Genomic DNA, 14,894 nt, shown 5'->3' with positions numbered 1-14,894 from the left:
AGCAGTGGTGAAGATGTAGAACATATGAAGACCAGAGACTTCTCTCTGGATTTTTTCCATGGTGTTTTATAGATTCTACCACTGTCCTCCCTCACCTGTGGGAGAAGGTTATGATGTGACAGGGAGCAATGCTGTCACACAGCTGGATGAAGCTGCACCTTTATGTGCTAGTACCAAAAAGTCTTTTTCTAGGAAGGCAGAAATAAGGAGAGATTGGGAGACCAATTCAAAAGTATTCTGGGATTTTTGTGGTTTTGTGATGTTTCTTCACTCTCCCAGGTGTCTCATTAAAAATGAATTAAAATGAGACAATTAGCTGCTACAGAGAATTTACAATGCTGCTGCATCAAAGTACTTTGGAGTACTCACTGAATAAGAGCCAAGTAATTGGTACCTATCTCTACTGCCTGTCATAAAAACAATGGACATGGTGAGGGTCCTGGAGAGATGCGGTCTTTATTGAAGAAATAAAATTAATGCTTAAAAACGCTAATTGTAAGCAACATATATCAATTGCCGTAATTTCCCGATTATAAGCCGCACTGAGTATAAGCCGCATTTCCGGGTGCCAGCAACTTTTCATTCTTTGTCCTTACATAAACCACACCTGATTATAAGCCGCACGTTACAATACAGAGTGTGATAAAAGGTATCTATTCTATCACCATCTGTTGAGGGTGGGGACAGTGATCCTTATCTCTGTGGGAGATATTCTGCTAATGGGCCATCCATTGAAACCAGGCAGGGCATTGTTCTTTATCTTTTCACAACCCATCCTTCCTCCAGCCAGTCATTTTCTGCTTATGGCCATTGAGTCCCACTGTGGGACTGATAAAATTACTGCATCCCATTGGAAGTTGCTCCAGCCAGGGGGAAGAGCCCAACATTTCTTACCAAGATAAAACAGAGGTTTTGGGACACTAAGGGAGCCCCTTTCTCCACTGGACTCCAGAGGAAAACCGGATTTCTCCACATCAACCCTGGACCTCCGGAGGGAAACTGCACCTCGTACAGGAGCACTGCTCCAACTGAGCCACATCTGTCACTGCAGGAGGATGCAGCCACCATTTAATGGGACTGCTGCCAACACCCTGCCTGATGGGGTGGCAGTTTGTACTCTGACTTTGTCAGGGTTTGCAGTTTGTTTCTTTGTAGTACTGTATTTCTATTTTAATTTCCCTAGAAAGAACTTTTATTCCTAATTCCCATATTTTTGCCTGAAAACCCCTTGATTTCAAAATTATAATAATTTGGAGGGAGGAGGTTTACATTCTCCATTTCAAAGAGAAGCTCCTGCCTTTCTCAGCAGACACCTGTCCTCCAAACTAAAACAGCAACTTTTCGTTCTTTGTCCATATATAAGCCGCACCTGATTATAAGCCGCACTTTGGGTTCGGACCAAAATTTTAGTCAAAATAGTGCGGCTTATAATTGTGAAATTACTGTAATATGCTTAGCAGTAGACTGACTGGCTTTTTCTTTCTTTTCTCTTTTTTCCCCCTGCTTCCTTCTGCACAGTTTTGTTCTGGTTGGCTGTAGAATGAGTTTCTTGGTGAACAAATAAGGAAAGGCAGAAATAAAATTACTTTGACAAAACTATGGTCGAAATGCCCTTGTGCTTCTTAAAAATGGAAGCACGTCAGCTGAAACCCACAGGCTGGCAGCACCTGCAGGACAGCTGCAGCTTCTTCTGTCTGTTCTCTCTAACCTTGCTGCTTCTCCTGTTAGTTCTTGAGCAGAATTCAGGTCTTGACTACCATCAGGACAAATCGAAGGCCAGCATTTCCCATCAAACATCCTGTGAGTGCAGCAGCAGTCCCTGTGTGCATGGGGCACACACAGCCTGGCCAGGTTCCCCTCTGGCACGGGCGTGTTTGATCCCTGCAGGCAGAGCCACCAGCCTGCAATGAGGGATGCTGCCAACCCTCTGCTGTGAGCCAGGATTTACAGCTTTTCCACATCTTCAGAATGGTCTGGCTGCTTCTGCCTCCCCAGCTCTCTATCTCCAGGATTTCACCCCAACAAAAGGAGGAAAGAAACAGAAAAAGCAGTAAGGCAGGGGAGTGGCAAGAGAGAATTTCTGATTAACTCATTTTCACAGGTTCCATTTTTATTTGAGACTATACCAATTCCAGTTTTCATAACAAAGCATTTTTCCTTTGACAAGTGCTTATTTAATTTCATATAGTTGTCTAAATAGTTATCACACTGCTAATGTTTCCAGCCAGAAATTATTCCCCCGTGTGCCAGATCAAGACCTTCCAGTAATTTGTGTATGTAAATTTAGATTATTATTATTATTATTATGTTCACATGTAATACTACAGGTAACAAAATGAAAGAGCAGGTACAAATTATCTGCGTAAAAATCTGCATAAAATATTCACATAGAGAAACCTATTTTTTCTTGTTTGTAGAAATGTCTGAACATGTGAGATCTATTAATCAATCTCACTTGCACCCATACAGCTCATATTTATTGTGTGAATCCTAACACCATCTTCCAGTAGTTCATAAAATATGATCACTGCGAGGAGCTGAGCAGAATTCAGAACTGTGTGGTTATTTGGTTACTACTCTGAGTCTAAAATGTCTTTTTTTTTTTCTCTCCTTTGACAGCCAGTTCAACTATAGTGATTAGGATTTAGCAGCTGATGACTGTTCAGCACCACAGGATGCTTAATGCAATTAGCAAAGTTCATAAAATGTTGGACAGGTGCCTGGTACCGGGGGGAAGAGGAGTTGTTCTTATTTGTTCAGAATCAAACTGTTACTTTACCTTGTTTCTTTTAAGAAAGCATTTATTCTAAAAATTGAATGAAATAAAGAACAGAATCAATGGTTGACTTGTTACTGGTTGAATTTTACAGTAAGTTTCCTTGGTTTTTTGCTTCCAGGAAAATACAAGCACAATGCTTTCAGGAAACAACACCTACCAATTTGCAGAGGGGCACAGAAACAAAAAGTACACTGAAAAGGGCAAAGCCTGAAGATTACCCCGGAATATCTGAGGAACAAGCTGGAGCCAGATCTGAACCATCTACCTTTAATAATGGGTGGAGGACAGGAAATATAAGAGAGGTCAGGGAGGAGTAAGTCCACTGTTCCTCCTCTCTTTGACAGAGTTGATCCTTGGAAATCACACACTTATCAGCTCAACACCTGGAAAGACAGCAGAGAAACTCAGTGAGAGAGAGCTGAACAGCACTTATCTGTGAACTGGGGGGAGCAAAGGCTCCTGCTGAGAGGTCGATCATGAAGCATAAGAAAAGCAAGGATAAGGTAAGTGTGAGAGTTGTGTACCTTCACTGGAGAGCTCGCAAGCTGGAGAACTCTGTTTAAGGTGAATGTTCTCCTGCATCTGCCCTTGAGGGAAAACTAAAGTAGATAGTTCTCTGAAGTAATTTCTGTGTTGGTTTTAAAGGAAGATTGGGAAGTCTAAGCGAGAGCCTGTAATTATGATGGGCTGGTTTTTAAAACAAAACAAAACAAAAAAACATTTAAAGAAAAGAGCTTGAAAGAGAAATTGCAGAGTCAGTCTGTCAGGTTGCTCGTCCTCTGTTTCAAGTCGTGTTGTTCCAGGTTTTATTGCTTTTGTGTTTCCACCACCTCTTCTATATTTATATCCTTCTAAGGAAAGATTCTACTATGGTTGAAGGGAAACTGGAGGAAAAGATAGTCTTAGTTTCTTTGCCTCCATCCTGCCTCCTAAGCCATCCACTGCAGAGCATCTGCTCTCAGGAAATACACACAGCTGCCTCTGACACTACACCTTCCCCTGGTCTTCACCTCTGGGAACAGAACTGAATCAAGAACAAAAAACAGACATCAAAAATAGTGTCTGGAAGACCAGCATCACTCACATCTCTGTGATTGCGTTGGATTCTCTGTCTCCTGAGCAGCCATGGGTGTATTACAGGGTGAGCAAAACCCCAAAGAGGCCCAGCTGAATGCAAACCAAGGATGCTCCATGTCCTGCACAGCTTGTGAAAGCCTCTGTCTGTTTTGGTCCCTCGGAAATCTGCAGAGCACAGGTGTGAAAACAAGGAGCATTTTACTGTTCCTGCTGAGGCAAAGGCAGAGCTCCTCATGCTGAGACCAGGATTAACGCTGATGTAGCTCCAGACTCTGTCTAGAGCCACCCCTTTACCCTTTCCATAGGTCCAAAATTATTTTCTAATCACAGGTGTCACCTTGGAACCACTGGTAAAATGGGACTGTGACTATCACTGTGGGCTCAGGCAGAGAAGTTGTAATTGCTTGAAAGAACTGTGGTCTCTTGCCTTCACTTAAATTGATAAGAGCTGGTGGTTAAGACCATGGACTGGGCAAGAGGAGTGGGCAGCTTGAGGGTGGGGGAGCTGACTTCCAACCTGCACTTTGTGTTAGCAAGCAGGACTGCTCATCCACTTAGACACTGCCCGAGCTGACAGGAGAGAAGTACAAATGCGTCAGCTCTCTGCAGCTCCCCTCAGCAACCCTGGGCTAAAAGAATTCCCTAATCTTGCTTATCTGAAGTATTTACACACCTCACAGTGTCCAGGTGTCAGCAGGAATGGCATGGCTAGGTTTCAGCTTTGAGTCACAGGGTGAAAGCAGTGTGGTCTGGGGCCTGTAGTGACTAGAAATCATTACCTTGTGTTGGCTGCTTGTCCTCTGCAAGATGAATTTGTGGGCTTGATCCTTTTTCCCCACATAGATGCATAAAACGCCCACACATCTGGCTTGTATTAGCGTGTCCTCATTGGCAATTTCCCTAAAGAGAAGCCAAGCTGGGGAGAACTGGAGTGTTTTCACCATCTGCAGCTCACCTGGCCCGTTGAGAGCACAGGTACAGCGAGGGATCTGCACAGGGGGTGCTGGTGCTGCTCAGCCGGCCAGGACATCATCTGCTGCTGTTCAACAACAAGGTCTTTCCTTCCCCAATGTGTGCAATAACCTTTCCATCCTACAACCACGTTGTTTCATCCTCCCCGGCTACGGACAGCCCAGTTACAAAGCAAGCCCATGCTCTTTGAGGACATGCACTTTAAGAGATGAGTAAATAAGCGTTGCCACTCCTCCTCACTTGCGGTGAGCCCAAAGCTCCCGCTGAAATCGCAGGTTCCGGAGCAGGGCCCGGCCATCGGGTCCCCCAGCCGGGGGTCCCCAGGGCAGTGCCGGGCGCGGTGTCGGGGCGGCCCCGGCTCTGCGGTGCCGGCGGGGGGAGCGCACGGCAGCAGCGCGGGGGGATTCGATCAGCGAGGCTGCCAAAGCCAATTATCGCGGGGAGGACGATATAATTATATTAGGGAACATCTGTACTTCATTAAAAGCCCTCGCGGGGCGGATTCGCGCCCGGCCACGTTACACACAGGTACTTGCGGCCGCCGCTCGCCCCCCGCTCCAGCAGCTGCGCCGCTCCGGGGCCGCGCCCGGCTCCAGCTCCGGCTCCGCGCCGCCCTCCGCCCCGGGCGGCTGCACCTGCCCCCGCGGCCGGGCCCCCCCGCCCGCCGGGAGCCCGGCCCAGCCCAGCCCATCCCAGCCCGGCGCGGCGGGCAGGCGGCGCTCTGCGGCCGGGCTGTGCGGGGCTCCGGGGCGGCGCGCTCCGCTCTTCCTCCTCCTCCTCATCCTCCTCCTCCGCGGCGGCGGCGCCGGGCAGATGCGGCGGAGCGCGGGGCGGCTGTGGCCCGCAGCGGGCTCCCGTCCCCCCGCCGCCCCCATGGACGGCAGCGGGGGCAGCAGCAGCCGCGCGTAGCTCGGTGAGTGCCGGTCCCGTCCCTCCCCCGCTCCCTGCCCTGCCCGCACCGCGCTGCCGCAGCCGCTGCTCTGCTGCGCTCCTCGCCTCCTTCTCTCCGGCAGAAAACCACCCTGGCCCGGCGCCCCACGCGTGCTGGCGGCGGCGCCGGGGCTGGGCTGCGGGGACCGGCTGTGCCACCTGCTCCCTGCGGCGGCTCCGGCTCCCCTCGGGGCTGCGGGAGCGCCGCCGGCTGCTCCCTCCCGCCCGGACGGGGCTTGGGGAGCGCTCCCCGCTCGTGCCGCGCCAGCGTCCTGCCTCCCTCTCCATCGGGAGTCCCGGCCTGGGCTTGCGGTTGGGCTCCCGAACATTTGTTTCAGGGTAGGACTTTATGTATATCAATTTTGGAGTTTTTTTGTTTCAGTTAAATTTGATTAAAATTGACCCAGCAGTTGTGAGAAGCTGAGAGGAAAACGTCAGTTTGAGGGTTGTTTTCTTTACCTTGCGTTTAAACATCTCTCCTTGTATTTTCTGTAATGATTTCTTTTTGTAAAATATTTTTGTTGTGCTGTATTAACTCCTGGAGTTTAACAGTCCTCCAAGGCAGACAGGCTTGTTAGAGGCCGAAATAATCAGCTCCAAGGCGCAGACAGTGCCCTTGGTCGTAACAGGTGCAGCGTGCATATTCTTATGAACAATGAAATGGTTTCGGCATTCAGGTTTATTTGTATGCTCTGCATTTCTGTGACTCTGGAAGAATTGTCATGCTGTGTTATGTCAAAGATGTGCTTACGGCGTGAGCGTGTCCGCAGTACCCAATTAGCAGGACGGGAGCAGCTGCACAGACCTCGCGGTGGCTTTAATACCCAGGGTATTCCTGGGTGACACCGCACAGCCTTGGGTGATTTGGTGGCTGTTTGAGGACCCACACTGGGCACTGCTCCCTCTGGCACATCACTGGGAGATGACGAGGAAAAAGAGAAGTGCAGAGGAGGAACCATTTATGGTTTGATTGTATTCTCTAGACTTGATGGTCTCTGCCCGTGTGTCGAGTAGGGCAGTGATGGCACATCATATGATGTTACTGAAACCTGAAATACTGACATTTCCATTGCACGTGAGAACTTTCCTGGGCATGTATTTTCTAGATAAAAAGATAGTGATTGTTTTAGTAGCTTCCTGGGCTCCTTATTTAAGGCAAACACCCGGAGTGATACCACAGTAGTTAGGAATCAGCTTAATGGGAGCCACTAAGGAGTTAGAGCTATAGATCAGGAGGAAATTAGACTGGAATTTAATTATTGTTCTCAAGCCAGTGTAGCTGAAAGTGCAGGTATATTCCAGCAGTCCTTGCCCAGGTTCAGCTCTTGCTGTGGGATAGATACCTGTGCTCTGTGGAGCAGCCAGTGGCAACTCGTGCCTGGAGCTGTGTCTGCCCTCCTGAGCACTGAAAGATGCCCCTTGCTGGTGCTCTGTTTCCCAGGACTCTTTTAATCTCGTTGTTTTGTTAGGGATGGGAGAAGGAGTGGGCTGCCTTTGAGGGATGGGGGAGGATGGCTGGGTAAAGGAGTGAGGGTGGGCAGTGCATTTCTTTGTTGCATTCTGGCTCTTTGTGTACTTCAACGAAGAAGTGGTAGAGCAAAGGAAGAGTCAAGGCTCTTGCCAGGGGAAAGTGCTTGGTAATGAAGTCCTGGGTGATATTAATGGTGACACTGAACAAAGCAAAGGCACCAGAGATGTCTAAGAGGTCTGAACTTACTGTGAGAGGAGCCCTACACTACATAGACTTGGAGTTATGCCTTGTAGCTTCCCATCACAGGAGACAGTGCTTCTTCCTCCAGGAAAATGGTGAAAGAAAGTCATGGAGGTGTCTTCTGGGGCTTTCAATCCTCTGCAGAGAGTTTCCCCAGTGGTGGGGTCTGCCAGGTCATGCTGATAAGCTGCAACAGCAGTGAACTTTGTGTTGTTTTGTGGTGTCTGCAAACCTTGAGACAGACAGCAAAGTGTCTTGCACAGGAGGTGGAGAAATATAACCAGGATTCCTTGTGGTGTCTTAACTTCCCTTGGACTTCTTACAGCCTCACCCAGCATTGTAATTCCATCCCTCATGGCAGGGGAAGGTCTTCTTGAGATATGTTCTGCCTCCTTGAGTCAGGGCATTCATTTTGTGTAGTTCTAATTCAGCCAAACAAGGAGGATAAACACCTTGTTAACCCTTTGTAAGATGTGACTAGAACAGCTCCCTCTGGTTTAGCAAGGTAAGAGTGCTGTGTAATGTTAAAAGAAACATGCTTCTCAAAAAGCCATTACTTAAGAAAATGGTTCTTTTATACCACCAAGTCAATTTTATTTAATGATGTTTGGTTGAAAATATTTATAGCATTTTAAAATCAAATTTGAGGACAGTAGTCTTAAAGGATTCTTTAAAAATCCTTAGAAACAATTAGCAGCCTTATTTAACTTCCTGGACAATTTATGCTGGCGAGAGAGTGATTTGTCCTTTTCATGTCGCTGGCAGAACGGGATGTTGCTGTGAGTGAGCTGGATAATGTTTACAGGTTTGCTACAGCAATGAAGCTCTGCATAGTGGCCCTTTGGTTGCCTGAGGCTTTTCTTGCTATACATGCTTGTTTAACAGGGTTTTGAAAATCATCTCTGGAAGCCAGCTATATGTTTATGCTACAGATGCTGTCTGGCCAGGGCTGTGTCCATTCTGCAGCTGTGGCTGTAGCTGGAAGTGCTCTGCTCTGCAGGAGTGTCTGACTGCTGCAGCTCCCTGCTCTTGCTCTGCCGAGTCACCTGCACCTCAGGACCTCACTCCACAGACCTGATCCATCTGCAGGGAAGGGCTCAGGATGACCTGGGTCAAGGTGGGGTTGTGCAAGAGCAGAGACTCCTGGACACTCTGGCCAGCTGGTTTAGCAGACTGGTAGCCCCAAGCCATTAGCTAGCCCATGAGTTTAGCAGGATGTAAATTGAGTTAAATGTTTCAGATAGTGAGGATGAGAGAGCAGCATGTGCTGAAGATGAGCAAGGCTTCAAGGGGGTTCTTTTCCTTTTGCTCGGTATTGTTACTTTCTGATGCTGAGCTATGAGAAGATGCTTTCTAGGTGCTTCTGTAGGCATATAGAATTTGTGAGGGCTGGGTGGCAGTGCCTGTCCTTTGAGGAAAGCCTTTTCTCACAGTAGACAGTTAGTAAGAGAATACATTCATTTGCAACTATAAATTCCTAGTCAGAAGTTCAAATCTCGGTGCTGAGTTTCTTAAACTTCATTTCTTCTCTTTCCTGATTTTGTTGCTCAAGGACTGCCCTGCCAGTGTAAGAATAGTAGGTTACATGCTCTGGGGTGCTTCTTTCAAATGTCACCATGCTGGTTATTTTAGAAAGGTTTTATCTAAGCAAACTCGCCCAGGACACTTTTCCCACCTGCAGGTTTCCTGAGGGATGCAAAAGGTTAGCAGGTGTACAGCGAAGGCTTTTCCTTTGCTGGCCAAATGTTTGCTCATGTCCTAAATATAACTTCTGGGAATTTGTGTTTGTTTTGGAGCTGGGGAACACTTTTCTCTTTTACTCTCTTTATAGATTCAGAGAATTTAAGCATATGATTAACATTAAATATGTGAATATTCTCTGTGGACTCATTTTTTGGATCAAAGGCAGAGTGCTCAGTCTGTTGAGAGGATGGAGCCCACAACCACTAAATGCAGGGAGCTGATCTGCTGCTATGCTTGTCTAAAAGAAGTATGTGATATGAGTGCTCTGGATTTATGTCTGTCTGTGCCCCAAATCCCTCTGCTAACTGCTGTCTTGATGTTGCTTATCTACAAAGTGCTTACAAGCATTAACAAACCTTTGTGATGCTGCTGAGACATGTTGTTATCCCCCATTTCCATAAGGGGATGCTGAGAAAGTTTGGTGATCTTCTGGTCCCACTGTGGGTTATGGACAAAGCTGTGCATTGAGCATGGGGCTGTGAATTCCCAGCCCAGGAAAGGGCAGCAGCTCTGGCAGGGCTGGGTCCAACATTGACATCTCTCACTCTGCCAGAATGCTTCCCAGATTTCCATCCTGACACAGAAGCTTCTCATACATCTGCTGGATCAGGCTGCAATACAAAATACAGCCTGTCTGCAGGAGTGAGAAGTGGCCTGTTAAGGGAAGGAATCTCAGAGTGAATTGTGTGTCCATGCTGGCTCTCAGCCTTGCTGGATGCTACAGGCAGAGCATCAAGATTCCTCTGATCTGAGCTTAGAGAAAAGGGAATTTTTCCATCTTCCCTAAGTACGGTGATTCTTGATTTCTTGCTGATTTAAAAATACTGAGAGTGCCTCTACCAAGCAAGGAGGCCGAGTCCATGTATATAAATATAGACACACTAGGTGTGTGTGCCTATGAGCTGGCAAATGAATCAGTTTCCAAATCTGAAGTTGGCATGGTGTCACTTTTGGCTCTGAGGTGGCTGTTTTTCTTCTTCCTGGTTTTATTGTGTTTCACTTGCTTAAATTAGAAGATTTTTTTTGAAAGAGAATGGGCAAACTTCAGACATGGAAGGGCATGCTTTGCACTGGTCTTGCTATGTTTGTGCAGAGGTGAGAGGTGAGTGCCTCCCTCCCTCCCTTGCTCCTGGTCCATAAAACCCTCCTGGATCGCTGCAGGATTCCAGGACATTGGGAAACTGGTGGCCAGGCAGGCTTATGCTGGGTCCAGTAACAAGGCTTTGCTGTGGCAAAGGCAAGGTTCTGTGGTTTTTGAATTTTTCCTTTAGGAAATGTGATTTATCAAAATTCAGTGTTCTGTAATATAAAACTGGTGACAAATTTGCACCAATTCTCAAGTTTTCCACAAGATAGCCATCTGCTATACCTGTACACACAAACATGTGAGGGACAGACAAGCCCTAATTGGGAATTTACTACCTTTCTGTACTGGGTGAATGAACCATCCTGAGCTTTTGCATGTATATAATGGCATCTTTTCTTCATTCCTTTTATCCTCTGTAGGGAATCTGTGTTCTTTTGAACTAATGTTCCCTTCCATAAATGACCCAATCAGCCTTCATCACTGCTTGTTAGATCAGAAACTTATTAGTTAAAAGCAGTACTGTTCTTCCTTTTAGTCCCTTCTACAGCTAAGCTCATGGCATTTACAGACAGACTTGTTAGTCATTAATAATCTTTGTATTCTTCATCTTTGGCTTCAGAAGAGAAGGCCTTTAATCTTTTGCCTTGCTTTGTTTTTTAGAAGAAGCCCAGTTTGACTGGAGGAAAAAAGAAACCAAAAAAACATTTCTCTACTGCTTTCTTACAAGCTTCCAAGCAGTCTCCCCTGCTGACTTTGTACTTTCGCAGTAGATAAACATTGACTTTGTTTTCACAGAATATAGCTGATTTTTTTTTTCTAGTTTGCCTTTTTGGTTATGCCTCAGTAGCTTGACAGGACAGGATTAATTAGTCAATGACTGCTTCTTTTGCTGAAATTCTCATTCTTTATTCAGTTTTTCCATCAGGTTTATTGTACCTGAAATCAAGTTTGTGTAGAGAGAACGTAAACAGCTGTCTAAATTTAGCAAAATTGTGAAGGGTTTCCTTGGTTTGGAGACTAAAAGGCTGCTGAGATTGATCTGTGGAGTGGATTCTTGTTCTTTTCTTTAAAAGCAACCCAGATGCTGATAACCAGGAATGTATTCTAAGTCAGTGCACTGGGGCTGACATGTGCATGGGCAGGTATGGATGGTAGCAAATGGTGTTTCTCAGATGGGGAAGGCCTTGTTAACATCACTAAATTCTCACTACTTGTAAGTGGTCAAATCCTTTGCTAATCGGCAGTGCTAACTAAAAGGAAAATACAGAGAGCAGCATTTGTTGTCTGTGATCACATGAAGTTTCACACCTCATTTCTGAAGAGCAGGATCAAAAGATAGAAAACTTGGTGCCTGAGTTATGTGTTTTGTTCTTGAGGTTCATTAAATTCCTTTTTTGAGTGTGCCAGTAGTTCATATCCATTCTGCTCAGGTTTCCTCACTCCCAGCTCTGATGCGGTGCACATCACAGTGTGATCATTAAGTGTGATTACTGCATTTTTGACCTATTTAAAAGTGTCTGGCTGTGAAATTCCAAAGATTCTAATTTAAGCTATAAAACAGATTATTAATGTGCCGCCGCTCACACATTTCATGGCTCATTTCCTGATTAACAGCAGTTTTGAACGTGTACGTGTAGCTGTTCCAGTGCATGTGTATAAACATCCTACACCATGTTCAGCCTGCTCACCTGGCTTGGGGATCACGTTCCAGGTACCTTCCACAGCTTAAAAACAAATAGAAGAGAAAGCCACAAGTGCAGGAAGTTGCTGTCAAAAGGCCTGATGCTTTCTGCAGGGCTGGAGCTCAGGACAGGGTGTAGGAATGGGGATCATGCAGGGGTATGGAAGCTGGGCAAGGAATGTCTTCAGACAGTCCCCTGCTGTGACCTGTGGACTGGAGAAGGTGCCCTCTGAAAGCATCAGGGATCCATGGCTGTCCCTGGATTGCTGCCAGGAGACTTTAGCTGCACTGAAACACAGACAAGATGCTGAACGTAGTCAGTGGATCTGCAGATAGAAAAGATGACTGTTGAGATCTTCAATCTTTTCCATCGCTTCATTGAAAATCTCTCAACTTGTTCATGGAACTGAAACTCCTTATCCAGGTGTGAAGAAAGAATTTGGGGTTACAGTCATTAGGATGAGGCAGCATGGAATAATTCCCCAGGGTTACAGGTGCAACTGCAAACAGTGGGTCCAATAGAGACATGCAGGTGGAAAGATCAAGAGCAGATGGAAGTATTGTAAAAAATATCCTATGAGGCATTTCCATGCAGTTACATTGTCTTCTCCTTGTGAGGACATAAAGAAAAGCTTGTCTTGCTGTGCTTCATAGGATTAGTTACGTGCTGAAAACTGCACCTGGAGATTTCCCTCTGGGCTGGGAACATGTGTAAAGCTAGGTGTGTGTCTGGCTGAGTTTGGTGCTTTGTTCCAGAGGGGCTGCCCCTGGTTCCTGCGTGAGCTGCCAGATAGGGATATCTGCCTCTGTGTGAGATTAGCAGTGATTTTATTCAGGTTTGGGGTGCAGGACGAAAGCAGGGTCTGGAGCAGGTGTGGTGCTCTGTATCAGGGTGAGATCTGTGCTTCTGCTCCTGGCATGTGCACACACTAAACAGCATTTCAGTGAGTATTGCTTCAGAACTTTATGGAGGCAGAGTTGCTACCATTTGTTACTCAGTTGCTGGAACTGATTTGGATCCTTTGGATCCTTCTGTCTTCCAACTGGAAGATGGGTAGTGAGGCTGGGTGAGCCCTGGTGGAAGGTATCATTGCATTGTGTACACAGCTGGGAGAGCTTGTCGTTTGCAGTTCTCTTATTTCTTAATGTGGTGTAGTAAATTATAAATGTACACAAACACCTACAGAGTGTTTCATTCATGAGCTGCCAGACTGCAGTGTGCTTTTTGAAAGGGCTGGTTTGGGGGTTGTTTTTGTTTTGTGAGATAATTTCATTATCTGATACTAGGCATTTCCAAAAAGAAAATCGATCACATGAGGACTCTGTCCATTAGCGGTTCTGCTATTAAAATTTGGCGGATTTTCATTCAGTGAAAGACCTTCTGTACCACAGCCTTTTTATGCTTTATGGCAGTTATTAGCTGTTATTAGGTCATTTTAGGAAGGTCATTATTTGCTAATGGGTGTGCTGTGGGGCTTGGAAGCATATGCTACAAGATCCTGTAGGCCAACAGAAGTATTTGAAAGAATAGATTGTTAGGAAAATGTGCAGGAGAGTCGCCCTCGTGGTATTACTCACATGCCTCTCTTCTGGGCTGCAACAGTGCTAACAGCCATCCCATTTGTGTATTAAAGCAAGGATCTTCTGAAGTGGAACCACAAATGACAGCAGAATTATGATTTAAGGGCGGTCAGTACTGATGGGAAGCCCAACATAACATACAAGCCTGGCTGCGGTTAGCAGAATGTGCCCATCTAATAAGCAGCTTAACTCGGTGTATTACTGTGAAATAGAAAGAACCATGGAATATGTGATGTGAATAGCAGGCTGGATTTCCCTGTCACTTCGTATTTATGCTCCTGAAGCTGCCCTGGTTTTGCCAGGGTTACTTCTGAATTGCACCCAAGGGAATGAGAGGTGGATTTCCCTTCTCAGCACCTTTCTTTTTAATCTGGAAACTGTACTATAATTTCTTTGGTTTAGCCTTCGATTTGAAGTTTTCATATGAGATAAAATGTGTGCTAAGTATCCTAGCAGTAGACTAATTGGTCCAAATGTTTTATTTTTCCAGTTCAGCTCCTAACTGATACAACTTCATCCAACTCTATTGAAGAAAATGGGCGTTGTTCCTTTTTCACTTATAGCAGTTGAATTGGACCATCAAAGACCAATTCTGGGAGAGATATTAGCAAATACTAAGGCTTGATCCACAGCACTTTGCAGCCAATAAATCAGCAATTGCTGTCTGCACAATAACGGGTCTAGAGGGTTTGAGTGTCTTTGAGATTGAGAGTTCTCGTCTTGAGTATTGCTTAAGTTTCCTGAAATCAGTTAAATTGAGATAAAGCCAGTGACTTCTTCCTGTCTATTGGAGTTGCTCAAAGTTTATGTTCCTCACTGAGAACAGACTGTGGATTGGGGAAAGTGGAAACTTTTTCCTTTGAACTGTAAATAGCCTGCTGAATATTTGTATTCTGAAGGTGTTCAACCAGCCACTGAAACAGTATTTCCAAATTGCCTTAAATAACTTCCTGATCGTTTCTGTTACAATTATCCAGGTTTTACTTTTTGTAGGCTTTTACGCGTGTGAGGTTTCTTTTTAAAATTGTTGTGTCTCCCTACCCTCCCGTCGGGATTCTTCTTCACAACCACATCTCAGGGGTTTCTTTGTGGAAAGAAAAGCCTGTTGGTAGCAGACTGTGTGTTTGGGTGTTTCAACAGAGACCACAAGAAACCTGAGATGCTGTCCTGCACACCTTCCATCTAGATGTTTTGACAAGCCCCATTTAAAAGCTCTTATGGCAAATGATTGTTGTGGGCGCGTGTGGAGAGGAATGTGCAAAGTGCCCGAGATGGTGGGGACTGGAAGAAGGCTGACAACTGCTTTGTGTAAGATGATCTGTGTTCGGAGGAA

The 14,894-nt window shown here is 45.9% G+C and overlaps 1 protein-coding gene across 1 annotated transcript in view; it reads left to right on the top strand.

The window, feature by feature from the left end:
* Positions 1-5,633: 5,633 nt before the first annotated feature.
* The window catches only part of RASGEF1C (RasGEF domain family member 1C), a 71,785-nt gene continuing 62,524 nt past the window's right edge, over positions 5,634-14,894 (top strand). The window contains exon 1 of the mRNA XM_033073022.2: positions 5,634-5,741. The gene's annotated coding sequence lies outside the window, so the exon portion shown is untranslated. The remainder of the gene's footprint in view (positions 5,742-14,894) is intronic.

The sequence above is a fragment of the Catharus ustulatus genome, chromosome 15 (assembly GCF_009819885.2).
Source record: "Catharus ustulatus isolate bCatUst1 chromosome 15, bCatUst1.pri.v2, whole genome shotgun sequence".
In the NCBI taxonomy this organism is placed as follows: Eukaryota; Metazoa; Chordata; class Aves; order Passeriformes; family Turdidae; genus Catharus; species Catharus ustulatus.
Note: the sequence above shows the minus strand (reverse complement) of the source record. Positions and strands in the feature narration are given on the sequence as shown.